The sequence below is a fragment of the Pongo abelii genome, chromosome 17, assembly GCF_028885655.2.
Source record: "Pongo abelii isolate AG06213 chromosome 17, NHGRI_mPonAbe1-v2.0_pri, whole genome shotgun sequence".
In the NCBI taxonomy this organism is placed as follows: Eukaryota; Metazoa; Chordata; class Mammalia; order Primates; family Hominidae; genus Pongo; species Pongo abelii.
Window position 1 is genome coordinate 59,472,467 of NC_072002.2, and position 13,177 is coordinate 59,485,643.

The following is a 13,177-nucleotide window of genomic DNA, read 5'->3' on the forward strand; positions in this document are numbered from 1 at the left end:
CTAAGCCCTCTTCTCCAGCTTTCTCTAAACATGAGCTGTCCTAATGAATCAAATAAGATTTGATTTGCAAAAATAATCATTTGAGCATGGGTTTAGGTGTCTTCTGAGCAAAAAACGTAACTTGTTCCTTAGTGTTTCCCTCATAGTGCCTAGAAAGAAACTTCTAATGTAGAATTTGTCCAATAAAGGTTGAGGAAGAGAAAAGGAAACCAAAGGAAGGCAAGTGGGAATTATGTACAGTAGGGCACACGAGTTAACCATGCCATATCAAAACTTCAGTTTCTACCCGTGATTCAAAAGTGTCTTAAAATCGCTTGGCCACCTTCTCTAAACCTACTAGGAGCAGATTTTGTCCCAAGTTGGACACATAGAGAACAAACCACCTCTTCTCCATGGCTGAGTGTTTATGGTTCTACATAGACATCCTTCATGACTCCATATGACCCACAGGTGAAATTCAAACTCCAGGCACTATTCCCTGCCTGATCCTGAGCCCAGTCTTCTGTTTTGCTTCACCTGGCCACCCCAGAAACCCATACTCTGGCCACACAAGAATTCTTGTGTTTCCCCAAACATGCTGTACTGTGTGTGCTTCATGCCTTTGTGCTGGCTGGCCTTTCTTCCTGGAAAGTCTTTCGTCTCCTTTCAGTGAATGCTTCCAAATAAGAGCTGAGTGCAACCACCTTCTCAGTAATGTCCTTCCTCCCCAACAGTGAGGTCACTCATTCTTCTAGTAGTCATGGCTCTTACACCTGAGCCTGTGATCCTTCTCACAGAGTATTAAAATTAGCATTTACAGGCCAGGCACGGTGGCCCACGCCTGTAATCCCAGCACTTTGGGAGGCCAAGGTGGGCAGATCACGTGAGGTCAGGAGTTCGAGACCAGCCTGGCCAACATAATGAAACCCCATCTCTATTAAAAATATAAAAATTACCCAGGCATGGTGGCAGGCACTTGTAATCCCAGCTACATGGGAGGCTGAGGCAGGAGCATCACTGGAACCCAGGAGGCAGAGGTTGCAGTGAGCCGAGATCGCACCACTGCACTCCAGCCTGGGCAACAGAGCGAGACTCTATCTCAAAAAATAAAAATAAATAAAATTAGCATTTACATGTTTGCCTCTGGCACTTTGAAGATAGAAATGTATCTTTGTATCTTAGTAGGCTCACATGTAAGCCTGGGGGATAGGTACTACTATTAGTTCTATTATTGATGAGTAAGCTGAAGCACAGAGAGATTAAATAACTTACCCAGGCCTAGATAACCAGTAGCTTGTAGAACTGTGATTTGAACACTGAGAATGTGGGCTCAGAGCTTATCCTCTTAACAGTTTTGAAATGCTGCTTTTTCATAAAAATTATCATACTGGTTCCCTTGTTACTTTTACTGTGGTATCTATATTAACATAAATTCTGATTCTTAATCAACCAGATCAATTATTTATGTTTGTATCTGAGATATATAGTAAATAAATTCCATTTTTAATGATTGTGCTAGAATATGCTAGTTCAATTCACCTCCATAAATCTCTAGTGTGGTCCCAGGTACAATGGAAGGTAATATGGGTGATCTTTTCGGCTCAGGGGAGATTGTTATTTTTATTTAAATTTCTTGTTCCAGCATCTTGTTTCATCAAATGGATATTCGGCTACCCAAAGACTAGACTGTTTCTTATATTTTACAGTCCCCCAAAGGGCACGGAGTTGCTGTATTCACAGTAGGCACTGAAACTTTTGCTGAATAAATTAAGACGTGCACAAAACTGCTTCCTTATAGCCAACCACCAGCAGTTGATTGAGAATGTAGCATCAAATTGAATATTTAGAAGATGACAAAACTTGGCTTATTGGGGTTCCAGCGTTCAGAGAGTTCAAAGTTAGAATGGCAGAGATGGAGCAATTCGTTGGCCAGCAACCTGTCATCCAAATTGCAACCCTCTAATCAGGCATTTGGTAGTGTCCACCCTAAATGCCTTTTAAATATTCAAAGTTCTTTGGCTTTGTTCCTGGCTAGCCTGTTCTGAGCATATTCTCTGTGCCAGCCACTTTGCTAAGCATTTTATTGGCATTATCTCATTTAATCCCTATGATAGCCCTCTGAGGTAGGAGGTTTACTACACTTTTAAAAAATAAGGAAACTGAAGCTTTAAGAGGTTAAATCATTTAAACAAGGTCAAATACCTAGTTAAGTGACAAAGCTGGGATTTAAACCAAGGACCGTCTGGCTGCAGGGTCATGGCCTTATCCACTAGCTGAAAACTCCTTTTCTTATAAGTGGCATATTTCCCAATTACTGACTAACATATTTGGATTTTGATCCTTACACAGAATGCTTCTGTCTCCATGTCTTTGCTTTACTCTCCTCCTCTTAACCTCTCTCCCCTTTAAAATAAAGACTAAACAATTTCACAGGCTGTTTCTTATGTCTTGAGACAGGGATAAAGAGTAAGGACTTCTGTACTAGGGATTTCATTTGGAAGGCTGAGAAATGGGAGTTTCAAAGACTGGAGACAAGATGCCAGTTCAGAATCAAAAAATAAGATTTTTGATTCAAACTAGCATCCTGTACTCAGCTCTCTGGTTCCATGATGTTGAATAATAGTGTGAGGCTGCTTTTCCTGAAATGCTTCTTTCTTTTTTAATAGCATTCTGCCTCCATAGCAGTCTGTGAATCTTTGACTCAGAGGCAATATCTCTCTACCAGTTCCAAACCTCCCCAATGACAGTTTCCTCTCTTAGCTCAAGCCCCACCGAGGGCTCTTCATCCTCATTGTACACTTCTGTAAACTTCCCACTACTCTTCTCTGGATGACCTAAAGACCTTCTCAGATACAGTTACTATTAAAATACTTCCCTTTTATCTTAACTCGTCAGTCTTGCTACAGTGTAATGACAGGCTGTCCATTAGCTCTGCGCACAATGCAGTGGTTGGAACCAACACAGACATCATCCAAATCAAACTTACTTTGGACCACTCTGGGGCCAGGCAACAGTGAAATTACCTTAGAGGAGGGTTGAAAGAAATGCACTGCATCCATTTCTTAAACAGGGGCTTACAGAATCAACCAAGTAGAAAGAAATGTTGAGATGCATTTAACCTCATTAGTTTCAGTAGGACTGGCTCTCTCCAATCCATCAGAGTTGAGCTACATTAGTGAACCTCAACTATTTCCAAATCTCATTTACATAATGGATGAGATGTGAAATGAGCCCAATGTGAGGGGAGCTGCCTGGAGGCACTGAAGTTTATCACAATATGTAAGAGTTCTTTTAGATCATTGCATTAAATTTCCACTAACAAGATAACAAATTAATTGTCTGTATTACTGTACTAGCCCAAAGTCTATTGAGTACAGAGTATCAGCCGAGGAAGGCAGCTGGGGTTTCAAGGGCTGCAGATGCTCAGAGATGGTTAAAGGGAGGTGATGAATACTACCTTGGCTTTCTCCTGCCCCTTTAAGAAATCCCAGGCACCTCTGTAATCTGATGGTGGACTTTGGCTTTATTAGTGAGGTAAGCGAGGATGAGTAAATCAACTGTATCAGACAAGCCTCAGGACATCTAGAAATTGATCATTCTGCCGAAATAAGCACTCTGTGTTTATTAGCTGGGAGTTCATCACTATCGCTTCTCCTCATCCAATTCCTAAGAGATTTCAAAGCCATCATCATGGTATTAGCTCATCTGACTGAACTACTAGAGGTAAAGATTAGGAGATCTATCTAATGATGGGTCTGAGTTTCTCTGATTTTTTTTTTCACTTCTATTGCAAAGAGGAGAGCTTTTCTAGCACACATTCTGTATCTACATGTGCATGCCTGCACACAATCACTATGTATTTGTATTCTACAGGAGGAATTCAAACAGTGAAATAAAGTAGGTGGTTTGAAGAAAGGACACCCAATAAAGCACTTAAAACAATGCAACTTTCTCATCTCAAAAGACATGACTACTTAACAAGGGGAATGTATGCTGAATTGATTTCTCAAGCCATGTACAGTGGGTGATCTTTTGCTGAGAAGACTAATTATATTCCATAACCTTATTTATAATCCCAACATCAATACATGGCCAAATTTCTACAGATATGGCCATAAAAGGTGAGGACATGCTGGGCTAATCTTTCTCAAGCCAGTAAATGTGCATTTATCTGTTTAGACATATATTTATGTGCACGCATGCACTAAGCTCCTGATATCAAGCTCTTTTTTCAGTGTGGCTTCTAAATAAGCAGTAATCAAAATGCAAATAAGGTGACCCAGTTAGCATTGAGATCTGTATTACCATGCAGATGTGCTCTGCGACTATGTGCTCTAGAGGTAAAAAGGAAGACACTACAAAAGATGCTTATATTAACTGGCATTGATTACTAAGTCCTTCACATTAGGAAGAATCTAGAGAAGAATCTTCTAGAGACAATGGCCCTATAGCTTGTATCACATCTGGCATTTTTGGCTTGGTCTGTTTCTAAGCCATGCTGTGAGTATGGCATAACAAGCATACACCAGGAGTAAAAGAAGACTGGTTTCTTGAAGTCTCAGAATATAACCTTTGAGCACCAAGCTAGCATGCTGGCCTGAGACGATCCAAGGACATGACTAGTGTCAGAATCATGCCTCTGCCACCCTCTGTATGTGACACTAGGCACAGCAAGTCACATCCCCTTTCTGGGACTCAGATACCCAGGAAGGACTGGACTAGCTTTCTTCCACCCTTAACCTATCTTGATTTTACTTTACCAAAGCTCCAATACGTTCACCAATAGCCTGTAACATGCTTTATGTCTATAAAGTCTTAACCTACCTGATTGCCAAGGATGTAACGTGCATACTTGGTACATTGTACTACTATATTGGTCTTAATTACATGTATGCATTGTTTTTTTTGCTTGTTAGTACCTTTTGCAACTCCCTTTGTTATACTTTTCAGAGAATAGTTACCACCCTATTGTCTCTGCACTTTTTAAAGCATGGTTGCAATTACATCAGCATTTTGTTTGGTTCTGTTTATCTGTGCTTTGTCCTTCTGTAGCATGTGTGTGTGTGTGTATGTGTGTGTACAAACCAACTTGGGCAAGAATTCTAACCTCAGCTTAAAAATATCTATGAACTTTAAGCTGGGTTCTGTTTGTATATATGTGCTTCTCCCTCCCCCACCACCACTGACCTGGGAAGAATAGAATCTGATGTTGGAGATGCAGAAAAATTAAAACCTTTAACTTGGGATGTCTCCTCTTTGCAATTTTTATGTCTAATACCTCTCCATTCTAAATGATGTCATTGGACACTTCTAGAAAACACCTTTGAGCTGGCATAACCTTTCCACTATAGAATCGAGAGAGAGTGACTTCTGCATCATTAGAATTTACTGCATAGAGTAAAATACTCTTTAATGTAAATCTATTATTTTCTAATGAACAAAAATGTTATCTTCTCAGTCTATTTCTGCACTTCTGAATTAAGAAGGCAAGAACTAGCCAGACCGTGTATAGTGGTTTCTCTGAATCTAGAAAGCTCAGAATCAGAATAGTGATTTATTCTGACCAGAAGGAAACCAAAGCAGAATGAGATTCCAAGTCTTGTCCAAGTTCATCTAACAATCACGGGGAAGAGCTTGCAATAACCCAATGCCTCACAATTTCAATCTCTTAACTTTCATATTAGCAAATTATTTCTCTCTCATATAAGATATTAACCATAAATATCCATTGAATAATTTCTTTGGATGAGTCTTATGCTAGCAAGATACAGGAAAAGAATATAAAGTCTCTGCTTTCTAGGAATTAAAATCTTTTAGGGAACACACTTAACTTTAACATACGTAAGAATTAAGTTTAAAATGAGACAATCACTAAGTGTAGTGCTAAGAAGTAATCATGGTTAACACAATTGAGTGTTTACTATAAATGGGCACCAAAGGAAGTGTTCTTACATGTGCATTAGTTTTCTCTTGCTGCCATAACAAATTTCCACGAACTTAGTGGCTTGAACAACATAAATGCATCATCTTTCAGTATTGGAGGACGGAAGTCTGAAATGGGACTCATTGAGCTAAAATCAAGGAGAGCTCCATTTCTTTCTAGAAACTGTAGGAGATAATCCATTTCCTTGTTTTCCAGCTTCTAGATGCCATCTGCATTCCCTGATCATGACTTCCTTCCTCAGTCTTCAGGGCCAGCAACATAGCATCTCTCTGACCCTGTTTCCGTCATCATATCTCTTTTTCACTAACTCTTCTCTTCTGCCGTCTTTCATTTGAATGGGCTTTTGTGATTGTATTGTGACCATCTAGATAATTAAGAGTACTTGCTCTATCTTAAGGTCCGCTGATTAGCAGCATTAATTTTTATTTGCAATCTTAATTTACCTTTGTCATATTCACAGGTTCTAGGAATTAGGATGTGGACAGCTTTGGAGGGGAAACATTATTTTCTGTTTACCCCAATATGTAAACTCCTTTAATCCACACAACAACCTCATTAACAGATGAAAAAATTGAGGCATGGAAAGCTAATATAACTTTCCCAAGACCACACAGCTAGTAAGACCAGTAGTCTCACTCTAGAGAATATATTCTTTACCTATTTGCTATATTTTATAGCATGTATACTATATACACTTTAATGGAAAAAAAGAGTTTTAGAATAGAGGAATATGTGGGCTAAAGTAGTTAGTGCAGTTTCCTAAAAGGTTTGAGCCTAGAATGATAGATGTGTCCATCTAACATTTGTAAGTACCTAGTATCTACCGAGCTAGGTGCCGGGGAACCAGCAGGAAGTGAGACATGGTTTGTAACCCCAAAACTTTTGCAATTGCCTAGAAAAATTGGCAGAGAAATGAACAAATAAGTATGAAACAGGAGGTATATTCTGTTACAGAAGTATGTTCAGGATGGTGAGACGACAAATGGGAAGGAGGCCTGAACTCTACCTGACAAGAAGATGTGGTTTTAATTTTTCCCAGCTGCCTTTCCAGGCATAGCTCAGTATTTGTTTTTTTACAACTCATCCAAAGCACTCTTTTTGCAGCTGCACAAAGAAATGTAATTTCTGCTTTTGCTCTGGTCATTTTCCAGCCCTGGCAGGCCCTCCTTCTGCTTCTAGTTGTGGAATTCTACCCAACTTTTAATATTGAGAGTTCTGTACCCGTGTGTATCTTCCTGAGCGGATGGTTGACTCTGTTCGGAAAGGACTCAAGTTCCTGAGGCCTGATGGTGCTTGTCACCTATGGGTTCTTAATAAACATTGAAATAATAAATGGATGAGCAGGAGGTCACCTCAGATCCCATTGAGATCTCATTTGCCTCCTAATTTGTGAAGGACTCGTTGGACTTCCTTTGTTGTTTGGTTTATCAATTTTATAGGTGTTTCTGTCTTACCCCCCTCTCCACTTCTAAACCATCTCTGTGAAGACAGAGATCACAACTTCCAAGTTTTGCTAGTCAACTCTCAAATAATTGTTAAATTCCAAATGATTTATTCTAGACTCAGTAAATAGTATTCTGCCCAAGAGTAACCTTCATCCTAAAAGGTGAAATTTATCTTAGAATGAAGGTGATGATGATAAATTTCCTTCATTCATCTCTTCACTCATCCTAGAATGAAGTAAAACTCATTTGACATAAAACTAATGCTGATAGGGTCACCACCTCTGATTAAGCAGGTTGTTTGCTGTTCACAGGTGCCTGGCATGGGGGGAGAATGGGGTTAAAATCCATTCTGTGCTCCTCTCCCCAAGCTATGAGACCCTGGGGTTCATGTGCACACAGAAAGCTGTGTCTTTTTCTAATTTGCCCAGAAGTGCCCTCTCTTTGCTAAGCTCTGAGTCCATGGAGCTGTATTCACCTGGAATTTGCCTTTTTCTAATTCACCCAAAAATGTCATATAAATAGTAGCAGATTAAAAAGTGCTTTAGGCTCTTTCATTGCCCTTATAAAAAGCCACAGATACCCTTGTGCTACACAAAAATTATTAGAATATAAATCTTGGGGAAAAGGGCCTTTAATTGTTTTGACCAGTGCCATATTTAAAAATAAAATTTTTATTGACTTTGGCACAAAAAAAATTATTTCCCAAAACCTACGGGTATCTATTACTTGATTCACTTTATTCTGTAATGTCGATTCCCCTTATTGCCATGAATGAAGTTCATTTGCAAACAAGAAAAAAGAACAATAGAATAATCTGAATAGACAACCAATATATTAGCGAGGGAATTATTATCAAGTTTTCAAGAGTAGTTTTTTCCTTGTGAAAAATATGTCATTTACTGGTTTACCCAAAAGTCTGTTTGTTATAGGGAAAGAAAGAACATTGAATTAAGTCAAGAAACATGGATTTCAGCTTCGCTTCATCCACACATATGATATGTGAGCTTGGGCAAATCACTTGGTCTTCTGTGCCTTTATTTCCTTGTTCGTAAATTAGGGGTTTTACCATTTGCCTCTTGGCATCCACAGGGATGCTGCAAGGGACAAATAGCATAATGCACATCAAAGCTCTTTGCAAGCTTAAAAACCACTAACTGCTCAATATAACTCCCAGTCTAAGCCAAAATCTGTCTTCTGCAGTGTAAACGGAGCCAGGAAGATGACTAAAGGGACCAACCATCCCAGTGGTGTCAGCCTCTTCCACCATGCCAGCCTGGGCTTTGTCACCATGAAATATCTACATCTGCAAATCTTAGAATTACAAAATTAATTAAACTGTTCAACAAGCCTATATTAATCACATACTATCTGCCAGATATACTGTGCTCTGCAGCGAATGTTACAAAATGAATTACATATGGATCCCTTGGTGATGACTCCATTGCCTCTTTTATTTTGAAGAAACTATGCAGAACAAAGAACCAACTGGGAATCAGAGAATCTAGATCATCCCACCTCTTACAGCTGTGTGATTTTAGATAGATCAGATGACCTCTCTGAACCCCTTGACTTTCTTATCTAGGAAAGGGTAGTAAATAGTAGCCATCCCACAAAGATTTTTGTTTGTTTTCCTTCCTGTAGAGAAATGATATAAAGTAGATAACTAGCTTTATAAACCATGGAACAACATACAGCTTCTCTAAGGTGAGGCTGGTTTTTATTATCCAAGGTTGCAGAGCTCATTAAAGGGATCCTGGAAAAGTCAGCCACCATAGACCCTACTTTTCCTTCGTGACCTCTGTGACCTTGAGCAACCTGGGGAAGAGGTAATTGAGCAGCAACTACTACTTCGGAAGAAACAGAATCGAAATATTGAAGCTATTGACTTACCCTTAAGGTAGTAAACAATGCTTTGGTCTCTGACCTTTTCGCATCCTGGGGCAGTCAATAACCTGGCCGCTAGATGCAGCGCCTGCCACTGATTTTGATTTGGGAGTAGTTTAACCTTGAACTGAGCTCCAAGTAACCAAGGCAACAGGAAGTCAGCTTCTGCATCGAAGGAGCAGGAATCCATAAATCAAGTCCCTAATGCAAACACGGTGTGCAGGTAGAGGTTTGAGGGGATAAGTGGTCTATGAGAAATTACCTTTGAAAATGAGTGACTATTTCTACATAGGCTACAGCACAGTTTCAGAGACTTTTTTTTAAAAAAATTATCAACAGAGGTCAATAGGTTTTAGCGGAATGTTTTTCCTATAGGTTTAACTTTTTTGTATTTCCTCCCGGCTGTGTCTTTTAATTAAGAACAGATGTTGGATCCACAGTTATTAGCATTGTTATTTTCTTTTTTAAAAACTTACTGGCCTCCAAGTAGGCAATCTTCAGTGCAGTTTGTCTCGTGTTGGGGTTTAGGGATGCTCTGAACACGCCTACCAAGGGTGCTCTCCATACAGTCTACTTTCTGAGTTTGAGACAGTGATCCCTTCCCAGAGCACACCAGTGGCATTACAGATTGTCTGTGTAAGCAGTGGTGCTACATCTCAATGGTCCAGTTAGTACAAGGTTAAATCTGGGTTTCTTTATGATCACCCTCTAGCATCAAAAATCTCCCTCCCGTTGATAGAAGCCTAGTTCATGCTGGGAAGAAACTTTTCAAATGCCCACCCCCAGCCCCAACTTTGCTTTTGCTCATCATAGAATATCAGTCACCACCTGGAATGAAGGGTAATGAAGAGACTTCCAGTGGCCAGCCTGCCCAATGCACTCTCCCAAGGACCAGTACCCCATCACTGTCTCCTGACACCTCTGCCCTCAGATAGATTTTGTGGATTAATAAGTGTTCATAGATTAGCCTTTGTTTAAAGCTTACTTAATATTCTTGCTTGTGTTATTTCTAGGATTGTTTCCATTATCCTTTCAAAATCCAAAAATGGCTGAGAAAAATGTCCGGCTTTTTTTTTTCTTTTTTAATTTGTTTTCAAAATCATTGGGTGGTAACTAGAAAGCCATACTATAATGTAGAAAATTCTAAAGGATCTAGGGTTTTCAAGAGAGCTAATAGTGGCCATCTAAATTATAGAATGTTTTAAATATCATTTTATTACTTTTAGTGTATTCTGTAACATGAACACTTGAGTAGCAAAGTACACCCATGAGAGGTCTGATTGGATCAACTCTAATGAATTGATGTGGACTGAGACTAATTTGGATTGTGAGCATTTGCATAAAAATGGGTACAACTAAAGTGACTTGACTCCGTTTATTCCCAAGTGAGAGTTAAATATCTGACTGCTAATCCTGTTTATGGCCTTTATGACCCAAGCATAGCATAATTTGAACAAAGAATTACCTTCCCAACTTGTGTCCACAGGTATAAAGATGACATATCAGTGAATTTTTCCAGAGGAGCTGTTATGCAATAGAAATCTGACCGCTTAGATTTCCTGAGGTGTTCCATGGAAATTCTGCCTCCATCCATTCGATGGGAATGCCATGGTGGTGCAGTGTACCAAAATAGGAAATTTTCATCAGACTCATGCCTGTTCTGCCCATTATCAGACTTTTTAGCAGCCAAGTTGTGAAAATACCTCAGTCATTCTGCCCCAGTGCCCATAGGCTTCTGGATATTTTCCAAACTGTGTTTGTTTTCTGAAAGGAATGAAAAGTTTAATACATGTTTGTGGGTTTTTTAAATATTAACAATAAAGAAGGCTAAGAAGTGGCCAGGCACCGTGGCTCACGCCTGTAATCCCAACACTTTGGGAGGCCGAGGCGGGCAGATCACGATGTCAGGAGATCGAGACCATCCTGGCCAACATGGTGAAACCCCGTCTCTACTAAAAGTACAAACAATTAGCCGGGTGTGGTGGCAAGTACCTGTAGTCCCAGCTATTCAGGAGGCTGAGGCAGGAGAATCGCTTGAACCCAGGAGGTGGAGGTTGCAGTAAGCCAAGTTTGCACCACTGCACCTCAGCCTGGGTGACAGAGTGAGACTCTTGTCTCAAAAAAAAAAAAAGGGGGGGGGGGGCTAAGAAGTAAAAACACTCCCTCTTCCTTAACAGTCTCTGAGCTCTCCTTCCTCAGAATAACCACTGTTACCTATTTGGATGTGTCGCTTTACAGATGATTCTGAATGCATTTTAAATATGTCTGTACCTAGCCCATGATGAGCACACCTGCAAATTTTACAAACAAGGCATATTATACGTACTTGCTACACCTTCTAGTTTCTTGATGGTTGTGCCTTGCAATCTGTCTATCATAGAATTTGATGTTTGCCTATCTCCTACTTCAAAGTGCTATGAAATATAAACTCCAAGAAAAGCATAAATGGCATTTTTGTTCATGGTGTCACAACTGGGAGTTTCAGAGACTGGAACGGAGAATAGGAGGAAGGAAGGAGGTAAATGTCAGCATGACTGTCTTCCTTAGGTAGTTACAGATGCCTTATCCAGGTGTGATACTGGGGCCTCTTCATCCTCAGCATGAAACATGCTGTCGGCAGACTGGGGTCATGATCAGGTATTAGAGTTTGGCCAGGTGGACCAATATGAACCCTGGGTTTAGTGTCTGGCTACCTGGAAACTTCCAGCTTTGACATTAAGAGCTGTATGAGTGAGTTCAGGTCTCCTTTAACCTTTTAGAAATGTGTTCTCTTCATCTGTAAAATTGAGAAAATGGTAATATCCACACTACATGCTTCACAGAGTTGCCACGAGGCCCAAGAGAAGCTGATCTCACTATGTGAGATAGTGTTACTCTGGGAGGGGACTGGATCACTAAGGTTAGTTGGGATAGAAAAAATGAGTCAAGAACCAATATGGTAAGGCCCAATTTGTTGTTGCTGCTGTTAGTGTTATGTAGCCTACAGATGAAGAAACTGAATAGGTAACCATTTGAAATGGATTCACATACCCTTAGCCACTTGACTTACATTTGAATGAGTTAGAGAGCCTTGTTTTTGCATTGGGGCCAGGGGGAAGGTGCCCATATATTCTTAGTCATGTCAGGGAGAAGAACTGACCCTTTGCTTGCTGGTTACCATTGGTTCTGAGGAAGCAGCAGGTCATAGTAATGATAGTCGCAATAATAGGGATAATAATAATGTTAAGCACTTTTATAGCACGGACTATGCACTAGGCATGGTTCTAAGCTCTTTACATCGATAGACTTGTTGGATGCTCACAACAGCCCCTACAAGGTAGTATCATCACCACCCCATTTTTACAAGTAAAGAAGTTTAAAACTTGGAGAGATTAAGCAACTTGCTCTTCATCACAGAGTTGGAAAGTTGCAGAGCCTAGATTCAAGCTCAGGAAATGGGAATGTAGAATAGCTCTTACTGTTTGTTACATAGGAAATTTCTAGGCCCTTACAGGGGCACCTCCTGACTCCTCAGGCTTTTCAGCATCATCATGACATGACATATGATGCCTGTTATGACCAGACACTCAAAGGCCCCCAAATCAGCTCTCCTTACCCTACAGGTTGATGACACACTAATCCCCACAGTTCGTCTTCCACCTTCGGCATGCTGGCCTCATCTGGATCATGTTTACTCCCCACCCATGCCTTAGCCTATGCCCTTACCGAAAATGCCTTTCCTTCATCCTTGAAGCTTCAGCATGAGTCTTTCCTCACTTCTTTCAACACTGATCTCTACATCCTTAGAACTCCCCAAACACCTAGGATAAGTAAAACACAAGCCTGCAGGAGCTTGCTGTCCAATTTTTCCTTCTCATTCAGTCTTCTTTCCCCAGCTGGATGAGATGAGAAGTCTTACTAGGGTGGGAGCCATGTCTCTTCCACT

At 40.3% G+C, this 13,177-nt stretch overlaps 1 protein-coding gene across 4 annotated transcripts in view; it reads left to right on the top strand.

Annotated features, from left to right (window-relative positions):
• Positions 1–13,177, top strand: part of SETBP1 (SET binding protein 1) — a 383,903-nt gene that overhangs the window by 340,725 nt on the left and 30,001 nt on the right. The gene's annotated exons all lie outside the window — the stretch shown is intronic.